This window comes from Macaca mulatta, chromosome 18 (genome assembly GCF_049350105.2).
Source record: "Macaca mulatta isolate MMU2019108-1 chromosome 18, T2T-MMU8v2.0, whole genome shotgun sequence".
NCBI classification, from domain to species: Eukaryota; Metazoa; Chordata; class Mammalia; order Primates; family Cercopithecidae; genus Macaca; species Macaca mulatta.
In genome coordinates this window covers 83,426,873-83,439,037 of record NC_133423.1, presented here as the reverse complement: position 1 = coordinate 83,439,037, position 12,165 = coordinate 83,426,873, and the positions used below count along the sequence as shown (strand labels likewise).

General features: G+C 40.4%; 1 protein-coding gene across 1 annotated transcript in view; it reads left to right on the top strand.

Moving 5' to 3' along the window:
• LOC114673711 (uncharacterized) overlaps nucleotides 1–12,165 on the top strand; it is a 55,371-nt gene that overhangs the window by 15,811 nt on the left and 27,395 nt on the right. The window contains exon 3 of the mRNA XM_077975405.1: nucleotides 10,059–10,108. The gene's annotated coding sequence lies outside the window, so the exon portion shown is untranslated. The remainder of the gene's footprint in view (nucleotides 1–10,058; nucleotides 10,109–12,165) is intronic.

Genomic DNA, 12,165 nt, shown 5'->3' with positions numbered 1-12,165 from the left:
TTTGCCTCTGTAATTTTCACTATTCAAGGTACCTCATTGTATTAGTCCTTTCTCACATTGCTATAAAGAAATACCTGAGACTGGGTAATTTATAAAGAAAAGAGGTTTAATTGGCTCACGGTTCTGCAGTTTGTACAGGAAGCACAGTGCTGGCATCTGCTTAGCTTCTGAAGAGGCCTCAGAAAACTTACAGTGATGGTGAAGGCAAAGTGGGAGCAGGCGTCTTACACAGGGCAGGGCAGGAGGGGACAGGGAGGTACTACACACTTTTAAACAACCAGATCTCACGGGAACTCACTCACTATTTTGAGAACAGCTTCAAGGGGATGGCACTGAACCATTCATGAGAAATGGCCTCCCAATCTAATCACCTCCCATCAGGACCCACTTCCGACACTGGAGATTACAATTCGACATGAGATTTGGGCAGGGACAAGATTCACACCGTATCACTCATATACATGGAATCAAACAGTATTCGACTTATTGTGACTGGCTTATTTCATTTAGCATAATGTCCTCAAGCTTCATCTATGTTGTAGCACATCTCAGAATTTCTTTTTCTTTTGTGTGTGTGTGTGTGTGTGTGTGTGTGTATATATATATATATATATATACACACATACTTTTTTTTTTTTTTTTTTGAGACAGAGTTGAGTCTGTCAGCCAGGCTGGAGTGTAGTGGCGTGATCTCAGCTCACTGCAACCTCCATCTCCTGGGTTCAAGTGATTCTCCCATCTCAGCCTCCTGAGTAGCTGGGATTACAGGCATGTGCCACCACGCCTGGCTAACTTTTTGTATGTTTAGTAAAGATGGAGTCTCGCCATGTTGGCCAGGCAGGTCTTGAATTCCTGGCCTCAAGTGATCCACCCAGCTTGGCCTCCCAAAGTGCTGGGAATACAGGTGTGAGCCACCACACCCGGCCAGAATTTCTTTCCTTTTTCCTTTTTAAGGCTGAATAATATTCCATTGCATGCATAGATGACATTTTGTTTATCCATTCGTTCATCAAAGGACGCTTGGCTTGCAACCACATTTTAGTTATCGTGAATAATGCTGCAATAAACATTGGTGTACAAATATCTTATTGAGATCCTGTCTTCCATTATTTTGGATATACCCAGAATTGGGATTGCTGGATCATATGGTAATTCTATTTTTAATTTTTTTTTTTTTTGAGACAGAGTTTCGCTCTTGTTGCCCAGGCTGGAGTGCAATGGCGCAATCTTGGGTCATTGCAACCTCTGCCTCCTGGGTTCAAATGATTCTCCTGCCTCAGCCTCCCTAGTAGCTGGGATTACAGGCCTGTGCCACCACGCCTGGCTAATTTTGTAGTTTTAGTAAGAGACGGGGTTTGTCTATGTTGGTTAGGCTGGTCTTGAACTCCCAACCTCAGGTGATCCGCCCGCCTCTGCCTCCCAAAGTGCTAGGATTACAGGGGTGAGCCACCGCACCCGGCCTCTATTTTTAATTTTTTAAGGAATTGCTATACTTTTTCCACAGTGGTTATAGTGTTTTGCATTCCCACCAACAATGTGCAAGGCTTCCAGTTTCCCCACATCCTTACCAACACTTCATATTCTGTTTTTAGTTTTGCTTTTCTTTCTGGGGTGTGTGCGTGTGTGTGTGTGTGTGTGTGTGTGTGTGTGTGTGTGTGTGCTTTACAGTAGTCATCCTAATGGGTTTGAGGGAATATCTTGTAGTTTGAATTTGCATTTCCCTAATGATTAGTGAAGTTCAGCATCTTTTCATGTGCTTATCGGCCGTTAATATATATATCTTCTTTGGAGTAATATCTATTCAAGTCTTTTGCCCGTTTTAAAATTTTGGTTTTTTTAAGCCGGGCGCGGTGGCTCAAGCCTGTAATCCCAGCACTTTGGGAGGCTGAGACGGGCGGATCACAAGGTCAGGAGATCGAGACCATCCTGGCTAACACGGTGAAACCCCGTCTCTACTAAAACATACAAAAAGCTAGCCGGGCGAGGTGGCGGGCGCCTGTAGTCCCAGCTACTCGGGAGGCTGAGGCAGGAGAATGGCGTGAACCCGGGAGGTGGAGCTTGCAGTGAGCTGAGATCCGGCCACTGCACTCCAGCCCGGGTGACAGAGCGAGACTCCATCTCAAAAAAAAAAAAAAAAAAAAAAAAAATTTGGTTTTTTTTTTAGTTTTTGGAGTTCATGTTCTGAAAATTAATTCCTTATCAGATACAAGATTTACAAATATTTTCTCCCATTTTGCACATTATCTTTCTACTCTGTTGATAGTGTCTTTGATGTACAAAATTTTAAAATTTTTATGAAGTCCAATTTATTTTTTCTTTTGTTGGCTATGCTTTTGGTGCCGTATTCAAGAAATAATTGCCAAATCAAATGTCATGAAGCTCTTGTCCTGTGTTCTCTTGTAAAATTGTACCATTTGGGGTCTTAGATTTAGGCCTATGATCCATTTTTTTTTTCTTGACACGGAGTCTTTCTCTGTTGCCCAGGCTGGACTGCAACCTCTGCCTCCCAGGTTCAAACGATTCTCCTGCCTCAGCCTCCCAAGTAGCTGAGATTACAGGCGTGCACCACCACACCCAGCTAATTTTTGTGTTTTTAGTAGAGATGGGGTTTCACTATATGTTGGCCAGGCTGATCTTGAACTCCTGACCTCAGGTGATCTACCTGCCTTGGCCTCCCAAAGTGCTGGTATTACGGGCGTGAGCCACCGTGCCCAGTCTATGATCCATTTTCAGTTAATTTTATATATGGTGTGACGTAAGAATCCAACTTTATTTTTTTCCCTTGTGGGTATCCAATTTTCCCAATGTCAGTGGTTGAAAAGACTGTTTTCCCCCACATTGAATCATGTTGGCTTACTTGTCGAAAGTCACATGACCACACGTGATTTCTGGGCTCTAAATTCTATTTCATTGGTCTATATGTCTGTCTTTATGACAATACTGTTTTGGTTACTCTAGCTTTGTAGGATATTTTGAAATCAGAATATGAGTCCTCCAGCTCTGTTCTTCTTTTCCAAAATGGTTTTGGTTATTTGAGGTCTCTTGACAATCCATATACATTTTAGAATTGACTTTTCTATTTCTACAAAAAATGTCATTGGGATTTTGATAGAGAGTGCATTAATCTGTAGGTTGCTTTCAGCAGTGTTGACATCCCAACAATATTAAGTATTCCAATTCATGAACATGAGATGTCTTTAAATTTGTTTGTGTCTTTTTACATTTCCTTCAACAATGTTTTGTAGTCTTTTTGTGTAAGTCTTTTACCTTCTTGTTATCCCTGGTTATTTTATTTTTGATACTATTGTAAATGGAATTGTTTTCTTAATTTCTCTTTTTGGATTATTTATTGTTTTGTTTTGTTTGTAGAGATGGGGTCTTGCTATGTTGCCCAGGCTGGTCTTGAATCCTTGGGCTCAAGAGATCCTCCTACCTCAGCCTCCCCAGTGGTTAAGACTACAGGCATGTGCCACCATGCCTGGCTAATTTAAAAAACAATTTTTTTCTTTTGTAGAGATGGGGTCTTGCTCTTGACCAGGCTGGTTTCAAACTCCTGGCCTCAAGGGATCTTCCCTCCTGAGCTTCCCAAAGTGCTGGGATTATAGGTGTGAGCCACTGCACTCGGCGTATTTATTGTTATTTAATAGAAATGCAACTGTGTTTAATTATTGACTTAGTATCTTTCTAGTTTGGTGAATTTTTTTATTATTTTTAACTTTTTTGTTAAATCTTTAGGGTTTTCTACATATAAGACCATATGGTCTATGAACAGAGATCATTTTACATCTTTTTTTCCAATTTGTATGCCTTTTATTTCTTTTTCTTGCTCTGGTCAGAGCTTCCAGTACTGTGTTAAATAGAAGTGGCAAGAGTGGGCATCCTTGCCTTGTTCCCATTTTTAGAGGAAAAGCTTTCAGTCTTCCACCAGTGAGAATAATGTTCATCATGGGTGTGTCATTATGGCTTTTATTATATTGAAGTAATTTCTTCTATTTCTAGTGTGTTGAGTGTTTTTATTGTGAAATGCGTTGAATTTTGTCAAACGCTTTTTCTGCATCACATTTTTTTCTTCATTCTTTTAATATGATGTATTACATTAGTTTATATGTTGAACCATCCTTGCAATCCAGGGTTAAAAAAAAATCCCACTTGGTTTTGGTGTATAATCCTTATAATGGGCTGCTGAATTCATTTTGATAGTAGTTTGTCAAGGATTTTTGAGTCAATGTTCATAAGGAATATTGGTCTGTAGTTTTCTTTTGTTTTCTTTTGTTTTGTTTTGTTTTGTTTCCTAATAGTGTCTATCTGGATTTGGTATCAGTAATGCTGGCCTCATAGAATGAGTTAGAAAGTGTTAGCTTCTCTTAAATTTCTTTGAAACATTTGAGAAGGATTGTTGTTAATTTTTCTTTGGGTGTTTGGTAGAATTATTCACCAGGGAAGTCATCAGGTCCAGGGCTCTTCCTCGTCAGAAGATTTTCATTAGTGATTCAGTTTCCTTACTAGTTATACATTTAATCAGATTTTCTATTTCTTCAGGATTTAGTCTTGGTAGGTTTTGTGTTTCTAGGAATTTGTTAATCTCATTTGGATTATCCAGTCTCTTGTCATACAATTGTTCATAGTACTCTCTTTTCTTTTTCTTTTTTTTTTTTTTTTTTTTTTTGAGATGGAGTCTTGTCCTGTAGCCTAGGCTGGAGTGCAATGCTGCAATCTTGGCTCACTGTAACCTCCGCCTCCCAGGTCCTGGTTCAAGCAATTATCCTGCCTCAGCCTCCCGAGTAGCTGGGATTATAGGCACGTGCCACCAACCCAGCTAATTTTTGTGATTTTAGTAGAGACAGGGTTTTACCGTGTTGGCCAGGCTGGTCTTGAACTCCTGACCGCGTGATCCACCCACCGAGGCCTCCCAAAGTGCTGGGATTACAGGTGTGAGCCACCGTGCCCAGCCTAGTCATTTTTATTTTAGTATAATTGGTAGTAATTTTCCCATTTTCCTTTCTGATTTTAGCAATTTAGTAATTTAAGTCTTCTCCCTTTTTTCTTAATCTAGTTGAAGGTTTGTCAATTTTTTGTTGATATTTTTGAAGAACCAACTTTTGATTTCATTGATTTTCTGGTTTTTTTTTTAATGTTCCAGTTTTGTTTGTCTCAGCTCTAATCGTCTTATTTCCTCCCTTTTGTTAGCTTTGAATTTTAGTTTGTTCTTTTCCTAGTTTCTTAAGTTTTAAAGATAGGTTATTGATTTGAGATATTTCTTATTGTTTAACATAATTGTTTATAGCTATAAGTTTCCCCCTCAGCATTGCTTCTCTGTGTCCCGTTATTTTGGGTATGTGATTTCTCCTTTGATCCTATTGCTTGTTCAGAAGTGCATTGTTTAAGCTGAGTGTGGTGGCTCATACTTGTAATCTTAGCACTTTGGGAGGCTGAGGTGGGAGGATCACTTGAGCCCAGGAAGCTGAAACTGCATTGAGCTGAAGTCTCACCACTGCACTCCAGCCTAAGTGACGAAGTGAGATCTCAAAAAAAAAAAAAAAAGTATTGTTTAGTTTTTATTGATTTGTATATTTTCCAGTTTTCTTTCTGTTATTACTTATTTTTTTCTAGTTCTTTTTAATTTTTTATTATTTTTTCTGATTACAAATTTTATACCGTTATGATCAAATAAGATGCTTTTATGATATCTATCAAAATCTACTGAGGCCGGGTGCAGTGGCTCATGCCTGTAATCCCAGCACTTTGGGAGGTCAAGGTGAGCAGGTCACCTGAGGTCAGGAGTTCAAGACCAGCCTGGCCAATGTGGTTAAACCCCATCTCTACAAAAATAAAAAAATTAGCCAGGCATGATGGCGAGTGCCCGTAATCCTAGCTACTCGGGAGGCTGAAGCGGGAGAATCACTTGAACCTGGGAGGCAGAGATTGCAGTGAGCTGAGATCATGCCATTGCACTTCTGCCAGGGCGACAGAGTGAGACCTTGCCTCGGAAAAAAAAAAAATCTTTTGAGACTTACTTTGTGGTCTAATGTATGGTCTATCTTGGAAAATGCTTCAGGCATACTTGGGAATAACGTGTATGCTGTTGTTATTGGATAGAGTGTCCTGTATATGTTTGTTATATCTAGTTGGCTTATTATGTTTTTCAAGTCCTCTTTTTCCTTATCTCCTTTTGGATTGTTCAATCCATTATGAAAACAGAGTACTGAAATCTCCAACTATTTTTGTAGAACTGCCTATTTATCCCTTCAGTTCTGTGCATTTTTGCTTTATATATATTAATTGTCTGTTATTAGGTACATAAATGTTTATAATTGTTATATCTTCTTGTTGTAGTGAAACTTTTATTAATATATAAGGTCCTTCTTTGTCTCTTGTGACAGTTTTTTACTTAAAGTCTATTTTTCTGTTAGTATAGCCACTCCTGCATTCTTTTGGTTACTGTTCATGAGTAATATCTTTTTCCATCCTTCATTTTCAACCTATTTGTGTCTTTGGACCTAAAATGAGTCTCTTAGTGCTAGGCACTGTGGCTCACATCTATAATCCCAGCACTTTGGGAAACTGAGGTGGGAGGATTGCTTTGGGCCAGGTGTTCGAGACCAGCTGGGGAAACATAATGAGACACTGTGGTCTACGAAGGATTTTTTTTTTTTTTTTTTTGAGACGGAGTCTCGCTCTGTCGCCCAGGCTGGAGTGCAGTGGCCGGATCTCAGCTCACTGCAAGCTCCGCCTCCCGGGTTCGGGCCATTCTCCTGTCTCAGCCTCCTGAGTAGCTGGGACTACAGGCGCCCACCACCTCGCCCGGCTAGTTTTTTGTATTTTTTAGTAGAGACGGGGTTTCACCGTGTTAGCCAGGATGGTCTCGATCTCCTGACCTAGTGATCCGCCCGTCTCGGCCTCCCAAAGTGCTGGGATTACAGGCTTGAGCCACCGCGCCCGGCCTACGAAGGATTTTTTAAAATTAGCCAGGCATAGTGGTGCATGCCTGGAGTCCCAGCTACTCAGGAGGCTGAGGCAAGAAGATCTCTCTCTCTTTTTTTTTTTGGAGACAGAGTCTCACTGTCACCAGGCTGGAGTGCAGTGGCATAATCTCAGCTCACTGCAACTTCTGCCTCCTGGGTTCCGGTGATTCTCCTGCCTCAGCCTCCCAAGTAGCTGGGACTACAGGTGCCTGCCACCATGCCTGGCTAATTTTTATATTTTTAGTAGAGACGGGGTTTCACCATGTTGGCCAGCCTGGTCTCGATCTCCTGACCTTGTGATCCACCCACCTCAGCCTCCCAAAGCGCTGGGATTACAGGCATGAGCCGTCACGCCCATTCAGAAGGATCTCTTGAGCCCAGCAGTTTGAGGTGGCAGTAAGCTATGGTCACACCCCTGCATTCCAGCTTGGGTGGCCGAGTGAGATGCTGTCTCTTAAAAAAGAAATAAATAAGAGTCTCTTCTAGATAGCATATGGTTGGATCAAAATTTTTTTTTTTTCCTGTATTCTGCCAATCTCTGACTTTTGATTGAAGAGTTTATTCCATTTATATTTAAAGTAAGTCTTGTTAAGGATGGATTTATTTCTGTCAATTGTGGGTTTTTTTTTTCTATATGCCCTATAACCTTTTTGTTCTTCACATTCTACATTACTGTCTTCTTTTGTAATTAGTTGATTTTTTATAGTGGAATGTTTAAATTCCCTCCTCATTTCCTTTTGTGTATATCCTATAGCCCTATTCTTTGTGGTTACCATGGGGATAAGTGTGGGTTTAACTAATTTAACACCCTGAAGTTACCACTGTAACTTGAGAGTACACCTCCTTAGCTTTAATAACGTATTAAAAGAAGAAACTTCCTTTATAGCTGTCCTCATCTCTTTCAGTTGTTGATGTCACAAAAAGACATGTTCAGAAATTGTGTATAATATGTACAGCATAAACAAATAATCATTTTCTAATGATTAGTCTCTTAAATTATGTAGAAAACAAAAAGTGTAGTTACAAACCAAAGCTTCTAAAATGCCCATGTATTAACTTTTACTGTGATCTTGATTCTTCTGTTGGCTTTGAGTTACTGTCTATTTTTCCTTTCAACCTGCTGTACTCCCGTTAACATTTCTTGCAGACGAAGTCTAGAGGTAATGAGCCTCTCTCAGCTTTTGTTTATCTGGGAGTGTTTTAATTTCTCCTCATTTTTGAAGGACAGTTTACCTAGATACAGAATACTTGGTTGAAGGTTTTTTTCTTTTAGCACTTTAAATACATCAGTCACTGCCTTCTAGCCTCCTAAGTACCTAATGAAAAATCTGCAGATCATCTTTTGGGTGATCTCTTGTGTGTGATGAGTCATTTTTCTCTTGCTGATTTCAAATATCTCAGTTTTTTTTTTTTTTTTATTGAGATGGTCTCACTCTGTTGCCCAGGCCGGAGTGCAGTGGTAGGAGTATAGCTCACTGCAGCCTCAATCTCCTTGGCTCAAGCAATTCTGTTCCCACCTCCAGCCTCCCAAGTAGCTGGAACTACAGGCACACACCACCACATCCAGATAATTTTTTTTTTTTTTTTTTTTTTTTTTTAGTCAAGACAAGGTCTTACTGTGTTGTCCAGGTTGGTCTCAAACTCCTGAGCTCAAGCAGTCCTCCTGCCTTGGCCACCAAAAGTGCCTGGATTGTAACTGTGAATCATTGCACCTGACCTGTCTTTGGCTTTTGACAATTTGATTATAATGAGATTAATTATAGATGTACTTGCATTAGTCTTATTTGGAGTTTTTTGAGCTTCTTGGGTGTTCAAATTTGACTTTCATCAAATTTGGGAAATTTTTTGCCATTAGTTCTTCAAATATTCTCCCTGCCCTTTTCTTTCTTCTCCTTCTAGGACTCTCACAATGCATATGCTGGTCCACTTGATTGTGTCTCACCTGTTCGTTTAGTTTCTGTTTACTTTTCTGTATTATTATTATTATTATTATTTTGAGACAGAGTTTCACTCTGTCACCCAGGCTGGAGTGCAGTGGTATAATCTTGGCTCACTGCATCGTCTACCAAGAAATCCTCCCACCTCAGCCTCCCAAGTAGCTGTGACTACAGGTGCATGCTGCACATCCAGCTAATTTTTTGTATTTTGTAGAGATGGAGTTTCACTATGTCATCCCTAGGCTCAAGTGATCCACCTGCCTCAGCCTCCCAAAGTGCTGAGATTACAGGCATGCACACGAGCCACAGTGTCCAGCCTCTTTTTTATTATTTTTTTGAACAGAGATGAGCTTTTGCCATTTTTTCACTGTGTTGTCCTGGCTGGTCTTGAACTCCTGGACTCAAGCAATTTGTGCACCTCGGCCTCCAAAAGTGCTGGAATTACAGGCATGAGCCACCACGCCCAGCCTACTTTTCTTTAATTTTTTTTTCTCTATAGCTATCTTTAAGATCACTGATTCAGGCCAGGTGTAGTGGCTCATGCCTATAATCCCAGCACTTTGGGAGGCCAAGGTGGATGGGTCACTTGAGGTCAGGAGTTCAAGACCAGCCTGGCCAACATGACGAAACCCTACCTCTACTCATAACACAAAAAATTAGCCAGGTGTGGTGGCACATACCTGTAATCCCAGCTACTCAAGAGGCTGAGGCACAAGAATCACTTGAACCCAGAAGGTGGAGGTTGCAGTGAGCCGAGATTGCACCACTTCACTCCAGCCTGAGCAACCGAGTGAAACGGTCTCAAAAAAAAAAAAAAAAAAAAAAAGATTCTTCTGCCTGCTCAAATTTGCCTTTGAATCCATCTAGTTAATTTTTCATTTCACTTATTGTACTTTTCAGCTCCAGAATTTCTTTTTGGTTTCTCTTTAGGTTTTCTATCTTGTTATTGAGATTTCCATTTTCTTCATACATTGTTTCTCAGCTTTCTCCATATCTTATGTTAGTTCTTTAAGCATCTTTGAAACTGTTGTTTTAAAGTCTTTGTCTAGTGGATGTGCCATTGGGTTCTTCTCAGAGACCGTGTCTTAGTCTGTTTGAGATGTTGTAACAAAATACTATAAATTAAGTGGCTTATAAACAACAGAAATTTGTTTTTCAGTTCTAGAGATGGGAAGTCCAAGATCAAAGCACTGGAAGATTCACTGTCTGGTGAGAGCTTTGCCTCCTGGTTCATAAACAGCCATCTTCTACCTTCTATTGTTCTCGCTGGATAAAAGGAATGAGGGGGCTCCCTGGGGTCCCTTTTAAGGGCACTAATCCCATTCATGGGGGCTCCATCCTCATGACCTAGTCACCCCCCAAGATTTCACCTCCAAATTCCACCACACTGGGCGTTAGATTTCAAGATATAAATTTTGGGGTACACAAACATTCAGTCTATAGCAATTTCTGCTGGCTCATTTTTTCATTTGGATGGGCCACATTTTCTTATTTCTTTGTATGCTTTGTGATTTTTTTGTTGAAAACTGGACCTTAAATTGTCTTGTCTTTTCTTTTCTTTTTTTTTTGTTGGCGATAGGGTTAGGTTCTGGTTAATTAGTTTTTCCTGAGAACAGACCTTGTTAAGAACAGAATGCTCTGGTGTGTTTCAAAATGGTTTCTTTTCCCTTCTCTCTGCTAGAAGCATGAGAGGGTTTTTCTCCAATATTTACTGTAGGAAGCTGATCAAGCTTGTGGGGGTAAAACTTATAAAAGTGTGGGGCCCTCCCTATGACTGGGCCCCTCTGTACTTTTAATCCTCAGACCTCTTTAACTGCAGGCCTTCCTGTTCCAGTCCCGGTTCCTGTGGGGGCTTCTGCTCCGGTGAGTTGTGGTTCTTTGCATCCACCCATCTGTCTCTCCAATTCTTTGGGCAGCAGTTTGCCCTGTGACCTCACTTGTTCGATGGATCTAAGAGGAGTTGTTGCTTTTTCCATTTATTCAGCTTTCCCGTTGTTAGGATGGAGTGATGATTTCCAGGCTTCTTACATGCAAGGCCAGAAACCAGAAGTTCCCTTTGGTTTTCCTCTCTAATATTTTGTTGATTTTAGTGTCAATGATAAAACTAAAGAAAAAAAAAAAGCTAGAAAATCTGCATATTCCTTTAACTAACTGGTTTGTTTCTGCATTCCAACCTTTTTTTCCCCAAATTCATTTAATGAACTTGTATCAAAACTACTGCTAATAAAAGAGTATTGACAGCTGAGAACTCTGATAAAATGAAGCTTTCCAAAACTGAAGACAACTTAAGTGTTTCTTAAGAACAGCATGACCTGGCCAGGCTCAGTGACTCACGCCGGTAATTCCAGCACGTTGGGAGGCTGAGACAGGAGGATTGTTTGAGCCCAGGAGTTTGAGACCAGTCTGGGCAACATGGCAAGACTCATCTTTAAAAAAAAAGGAAAAAAAAATAAGAAAGCAAACCATTAACTACTCAGTTTCATAAATGGATACATTTTTTTCTCAGTCTTAAAACCAAATGCATGTGCAATGTCTGATCTGTTCTATCTTAGCTGGTCCCAAGGATGGCTCAATTCTCACTCCTTTCCAGACAGTTCAGCAAATACATTCTAAAACCAAAAATGCTTTGTATTTGAAAAGTTATAAAACCCTCTAGACTTTCTTGACTTGAAACACTGATATGATGAAGAAGGAAAAAAGTAATAGTCCAGGGAATATCTTCTTGGTAGATCTGATACAAACCTGGAATTTGCATCTGTGGTCTGATATTGAGCCATTCTGTTTAAATCTTATTTCAACATTTCCAAGGACAATTTAGCCCTTCAGAAACTCTGCAAGACAACCAGAGAATTGCCTGCTGGGAAATGCCTGGCCTAAGGTATCAGTGTAAGCTGTGCAAAGCTCTTAAGACCATGTGTACTGGGTGAAAGAGTGCCTCCCCCCAAAATTCACGTCCTTCCCAGTACCTTAGAGTGGAAACTTACTTAGAAATAGGGTCACTGTGGATGTAGTTAAGATGAGGTCACACTGGAATAAGGTGGGTGCTTCATCCAATATGACTGGTATCCTTGTGAAAAGAGGAGGAGAGAAAAGGAGGCACAGGTGCACGCCACCACACCCAGCTAATTCTATTTATTTTTTATAGAGATGAGGTTTCACTATGTTTCCCAGGCTGGTGGAACTCCTGGGCTTAAGCAGTTCACCTGCCTCTGCCTCCCAAAGTTCCAGGATTACAGGTGTGACCCACGGTGCCTGGCCTTAATTTT